Consider the following 7,168-nt stretch of genomic DNA (forward strand, 5'->3'; position numbering starts at 1 on the left):
CTGGTGAAAACAGCTCCTTTCCCTCTTACTTCTGACCTGCTGGTGACTTTCACTGGCCCAATCTAACAGGAAGACAGAGACAAGGGAGTTGGGGTGATGCAGTCTGAAGACAAGCCCACACAGCAGGAGAAGGCAGGGTCAAACAGACTCTGGTGGCAGTGACCCTTAGCATCTAGATGCTTCTTGTTCCAAGGTCACTGCCATAGATCTGTGATGGACTGTGAAGCAGATGTCTGAGCTGGAACATTTAACATGGCTTTTCTCCAAGCTGCGCATGCCAGAGTCTCAGAGCTACCTGGCCTCCTCCTTCTCTCTCTTCTCTCAGACATTCTGGAGACACATCCAGAATTGAGCACCTTTCCTCAGATGATGTGCTTTCATTCAACTCAAACTTCTTCCACCTCCTATCTTGAATGTTGCAATGCCATTCTCACTGGCCCTGGATAACTTGCCCACACTGGTCGCTAACTATATCCTATCACTGCTATTAACCATACTAGCCTCATTGCTATCCCATTAATATCCATGCCCACTTCTACCCCCAAGTCTTTTCTTTTACTGTTCTTTTGATGGAACAACTTTTCCCTGAAATGTAATGCTCCGCCTGTATTCATTACAGTCTCTGCTCAAATGTTCCTTAATCAGAGATGCCCTCCCTGACCGACTACATGGAGTAGCACCCATCCCTCTCTACCTTTCTTCCATGCTTTTCTTAAGAGCACTTATCAGCATGTAACATATTGAATATTTACTTTTATCCCATGTCTCCAGCTATCATGTAAGCTCCATGAGGGGACAGTTTTCCTTTCTTCACTGGTCTAGCCCCAGTGCTCAAAACAGTGCCTACCATAGGAGGCTTTCAATATATTTCTTGAGTGATCAAGCGAACAATGGTCTCTCTCATCATATCTTTTTGAACATGTTAAAGAGACCTTGCTTGGACTGAAGTGTAGCTGGAAGAATGCAGCTCCTATCAGGGGGACCAGGAGCTGGAGCTTGGGGTATGCTGATGCCTGCTCATATCTCAACAAGAAAACATTTAGTTGCCACCACAAAACCACTCTGTTCTAATCTGATTTTCTCTTCTTAAACCTGAAACTTAACTACTGGAAGGCATGCTCATAAATTATTGTAAAAGCAAGACCTTGATTAACCACTCATGTTCTGTAGGAATCTTTACCATGTAGATTTTTATTGTTTTGACTTTAAATGTGTAGGTTATAGAATAGGTGATTATGATTTTAACTTTCTGAATTGCCAATAATGTCTCAACTAATTACTTGAGGTGAGATAATTATCCTTATATCCAGTTGTGTCTGGAGTCAGAGAGCATTTGAAAACTAGAGGAATTTGTCTTCCTCTACCTCCTATCTCCTACCTACCTCAATTCAATGTCCCTCTTTTATTTTTATTATCTCTGAGCTCTAGGAATGCCAGTTACTCTGCACTCCCTTTCAGAAAAGCCAAATTTTTCTATATCATATTCCCACAGTTTAGTTTTCATTTTCAAATATTATTTATTCAGTTACAAAATTTTCTTTTCATCTTGTATTTATTAATGTGGTTAATTTTATATAACTATTTATAGAAAAGATTTGAGTTGTTCTACAACAAAAAATAAGCACAGAAGAGAACTGTTAAATTAGAGAAAGGAAATTCAAATCATGAATAAGATAATGGAAAGAAATAAAAGAACTATGATTTAATTAGAATGAAATCATCATTTTCTTGAATGACTGTATACCTAACTATTTTTATTCAATTATTCCCCCTTAGAGGATTAAGTCATTTCATGCAAAAATACTCCTCCAGAAATAGTGGGTCACAAACACATAGTCCAAAGTCCAAGACAAGTGCCTGCCCTGTGACCTATCTGGAAAACTATTTGCTGTGAACTTTACATGGTTAAAATATAAATTATGTAATGGCTAGGTAGAGAGCCAGATGAAAGAAAGAGCAATTAGAGAGTTTGTTTTATAAGTTATATAAATGTCTATCCAATGTATTGTGTACTTGAAACTGATAAAATTAAATTTAAAAAATAGAACAATTAAAACTTCCAAACATAAGTAGCGTGCTTTATTAATATATATTTTTAAACTGTACTCTTCATCTAAAACTATCCTTCCTCATTATTTCTTCCTTCCTTCTCAATGTCATCTTCCAAACATAACCTTATCTGTGTACCCTCCTTGCAGTCCTAATGTAATGTAATGGCCCCACCAATTGGATGGTGACAGCTCCATGATAGTGTCCATTACATGACACACTCCCCTTGCTCAAGATAGCTAACAGATCATTTTCATTCTTGAGGGAAGGAGTGTATTGTTACAGCATTAAGCCCACCCTCTCTGCCGGCATGTAGATGTAGGGGGCCACCAGACCTGAGTTTCTATTAACCTGTCTAGCACTTGTTGCTTCAACTCCAAAAAGGAATTGAAAACCTCTTAGAAGAAATAATGACTAAAAACTTCCCTAACTTGGTGAAGGAAATAGATGTACAAGTTCAGGAAGTGCAGAGAGTCCCAAAGAAGATGAACCCAAAGAAGCCCACACCACGACATAGCATAATTAAAATGTCAAAGGTCAAAGACAAAAAACAATCTTAAAAGCAGCAAGAGAGAGGTTCTTACAAAGAAGCTCCCATTAGACTGTCAGCTGATTTCTCAACAGAAACTTTACAGGCCAGAAGGGATTGGCAAGGAATATTCAAAGTGATGAAAAGCAAGGATCTACAACCAGATTACTTTACCCAGCAAAGCTATCATTTAGAATAGTAGGACAGATAAGTAACTTCCCGGACAAGAAAAAGTTAAAGGAGTTTATCAACACCAAACTAGTATTACAAGAAATGTTAGAGGGACTTCTTTAAGGAGAAGAAGAAAAAAATATGTTAAAAATATGAAAAATAAAATAACAATAACTACATATCTATCAACAACTACTTTAAATGTAAATAGATCAAGTGTTCCAATCAACAGACAGGGTGAGTGAATGAATAAAAAAACAAGACCTTTACATATGCTGCCTACAAGAAACTCATTTCAGATTGGAAGACACACAGAAAGTAAAGAAATAGAAAAGTATATTTTATCAAAATGGATATTTTAAAAAGCTAGATAAGCAATGCTTATATCAAATAAAATAGACTTTAAAACAAAAGGTATAATAAGAGACAAAGAAGGCCCCAGTAATCAAACTTCTGGGTATTTATCTGAACAAACCCAAAACATATGAATCTATATGTTCATTGCAGTATTATTTAAAATAGTGCCTATTATTAGGTAAATGGATAAGAAGAGGTGGTACATGTATACAATGGAATATTTTTCAGCCATAAAAAGAATGAAATCTTGTCATTTGCAACAACATAGAGCACCTAGAGGGTATTATGCTGAATTGAGTGTCACACAGGGAAAGACAAACACCATATAATTTAATTTATATGTGAAATAAATAAACAAAACAAATAAACAAAACAAAAACAAACTCATAGATACAGAGAATATATTTATGGTTGCCATATTGGAGAGCCATTGGGAGGCTGGATGAAAAAGGAAAAAGGATTAAGAAGTACAAATTGGTAGTTACAAAATAGTCATAGAAATGTAAAGTACAGCATAAGAAATATAGTCAATAATACTGTAATAACTATGTATGGTGTCAGATGGGTACTAGATTTATTGGAGTGATCACTTCACTTTATAAAATATATAAATGTCTAATCATCTTGTTGTACACTTGCAACAAATATAACATTGTATGCCAACTGTAATTAATTTTTTTAATTATAAAAAAGTTAGTGCTTTTTGAGTGTTTCTTATTCACTGAACAACTGTTTTTTCTCTATGTCATTTATCATTAAAAAATACTTGTAATTAGTTCCTAGTGTTCTCACCATTTATATTGAATATGTTCCATTTTTGACCTATAAAACATTTTGGAAACACATAAAATGCATCTTGATTAAAATTTTATTCTATGTCATAAATATTTTAAGTTAGTCATATTTTATCACATAAACTATCTCTTTTTACTATTTTATTTTCTCACATCTGTGTGTTCAGAACTTTAAAATTATGAAGAAAAGTTTATTCTCTATCAATTTTGAAAATAGCACTAATTTCTGCCAGCTACATTAATCCATCCTATAGATACATTATAAAAAGATCAGTAAATTTAAGTCTAATAAATTATTTTGCGAAGCTGGTCTAGAAAAGTAATTATGTGAGTAAATAAATGAGTGGAGTGGTCCCCATCCTTTGGTAGTTGAGAATCACTTGGAGCTCTGCCAGTCAGATTCCTGAGCTTCATATAACAGGTTCTAATTCTGTTGGTCTAAAATGGGCACAGAACTACTTTGTGGATATGAATAATGGGGAAGGCAAGCCACTAACACAAGTGATCAGAGAGCCACTTATTGGAAGCACTGACATAAATTTGAAGACTTTTCACTTGTATAGGATCAAGAGAAATTCATAGTCTTCTTAAGTAGAACAAAACAACACTGGAAAATTTAATTGATTCTCAATAATCTATCATCATGCTTATTAATTTAACCAGTGAATGCTTCTGAGGTATCACCTGTGTGCCGGGGGATGTTCTTCATTCTATGGGTACAGACACTGACCTTTCTCCCATGGAACTAGCAGGAAGTTTGGAAAATGTTAGAGTGCACATGGTCATCAAGTAGAAGTGGTGTAGAGGAGGATGGGCATAGTACATTGTCCTGTATCAGCATATTATCTAGAAAAATTGGACAGAAATTCTAAGATAAAGACAGGAAAGGACTTTAAACATTTTTTTTTAAATTTCTGCAGGTGCAAAAAAAGTTGCAACTCAGTAAGATTAGTTGACTTCCAGATTCCTACAGGAGTTATATTTTAACTCACAAGATACCCCTTTGCTAGTACATCTCTGAGTTGCTTATATCTGATAGTGGGATTTCTGTCCTCTACCTAGAGGATGGACACTTCCCCATCAACATTTTTAGTGCACTTACAACTTCCTTGTTTCTGAGACTGCAGGCAAGAGGGTTCAGGAGAAGAGTGAGGACAGTTCCAAAGAGAGAGACCCTGATTTAACTTTGGAGTCTCAGCAGAGCCAGGTCTCATGTATATGCACATTAATGGACCAAAATAGAGACCCGCCACACAGGTGAGAGGAGCAGGTGGCCGGAGCCTTTTTCCTGCCTTCTGGAGAGTTCATCCGGAGTACAGCAAGGAAGATGAAAACATAGGAGGACAAGATGAGAGATAAGAGCAGCAGTAAAACAAGGATGCTTGTCACCACCACTGCCTTCTCGTAGGCTGAGATGTCCTCACTGACAATCCTAAGGACAGCCATGACTTCGCAAAAGAAGTGAGGGATCTCTCTGGAGCTGCAGATGTGAAAATGCAAGGTGAAAGCAGTATGGCCCAAGGAAGTTAGTGCCCAAGACATGGCAATCATCTTCAAACAAACCCTAGGACTGATGATGACTGAGTACTGGAGGGGATTACAGATAGCCACATAGCGATCAAAACACATGACAGTTATAAGGATGCATTCTGCAATGCCCACAGTCAGGGAGAAAAATACCTGAGTCCCACAAGCCAGGAATGAGATGCCTTGCTGACCAGAGAAGAAGTTGGCCGCCATCTTGGGGACAATGCTAGAGGTCAAAGTCAAATCCATTAAGGAAGGACAGCTGACTAAGCAGGAAGTACATGGGGGTATGGAGCTGGGAATCCAACAAAATGAGGAGGATCAGCAGAGCATTGCCAGTAAAGGCGGCCATGTAGATCAGGAGAATGATGAAAACCATGGCTGTGATGTTTCTAAATTCTGGAAAAAAGGCCAGGAGGGTAAAATCTGTGAGTTTTGTGTCATTCCTTCTCCACATGACTGTGGTGACAACAGACAGAGAAGAGATTTGTAAATATTGTCATAGTAGTAAAGTAGTTTCTTATTAAAGTTTGTAAAAAAAAAAAAACCAAAATTATAACAATGGCAAACATAAAAATATTCAATTATATCACTTGTCTTGTTGGTAATAGCCAATCATATACTGCTAGTGGGAATGTAAATTGGTACAGCCACAATGAAAAACGGTAGGGAGGTTTCTCAAAAAATTAAGAATAAAATTTACCATATGACTAAGTATTCCCTTTTCTGTGCATCTACCAAAAAAATTGAAAAACATTTATCTGTAAAGATATATGTACCCAATGTTCATTGTAGTATTATTCATGGTGGCCAAGACATGAAAACAATTGAAGTGCCCTTCAATAGATAATTGGTTAAAGAAGATATGGTACATATATACAATGGAATATTACTGAACCATAAGAAAAGATAAAATATTGTTATTTGTGACAATATGTATGGATCTTAGGATGATCATGCTAAGTGAAATAAGTCAGACAGAAAACTCCGAGAATAATGTAATTTAATTCATATGCGTTATATAAAACTGAAAGCAAAAAATGAAGAAGACAAACAAACACTCATAGACATAGATGACAGTTTAGTGGTTACCAGAGGAAAAGGAAAATGGAAAGAGTTAGATAATAGTAAAGAAGGTCAAATAAATGGTAACAGAAGGAGATTTGACTTTGGGTGATGAACACACAATGGAATATATAGATGATATATTATTAGATTGTACACTTGAAACCTATATAATTTTATTAATCAATATCTCCCCAATAAATTTGATTTAAAAGGATTTTAAAAATTTATCCATGATCACTTGAATCAGTTCTTAATATTTTTTATATTATTTGTCCATGCTCTAGTGTATGTAGGAAACCAGTTGTACATATTATAATGCATTCCAGTAACTTTACAGTATGAAAGACATTTGCATATATTAACACTGAATTTATACATATTTCCAAGTCAGATATTATAGACTTCATTCTGGCCATGGGAAAACATTGCTAATATAACCTATACAAAGATTTTTCTAATTTTAAAATGTTCCTAATTTATGGGATCTAGTCAAGATGGCAGAGTAGGTAAACACTGTGTTTGCCTCCTCCCATTACTGTATTAAAACTACAAATAAATTATAAAACAACCAACCTGGAGAACCATTTGAAGACTAGCCGAAGAGAAATCCTGTAATTAAGGATGTAAAGAGGAGGCCACATAGAGACTTGTAGGAGAAAGGGAGATGCAAAAC

General features: G+C 35.8%; 1 pseudogene; it reads right to left on the reverse strand.

The window, feature by feature from the left end:
- Window positions 1–4,954: 4,954 nt before the first annotated feature.
- LOC105299991 lies at window positions 4,955–5,884 on the reverse strand (annotated as a pseudogene).
- Window positions 5,885–7,168: the final 1,284 nt, after the last annotated feature.

The sequence above is a fragment of the Pteropus vampyrus genome, unplaced genomic scaffold, assembly GCF_000151845.1.
Source record: "Pteropus vampyrus isolate Shadow unplaced genomic scaffold, Pvam_2.0 Scaffold197, whole genome shotgun sequence".
Classification (NCBI taxonomy): Eukaryota; Metazoa; Chordata; class Mammalia; order Chiroptera; family Pteropodidae; genus Pteropus; species Pteropus vampyrus.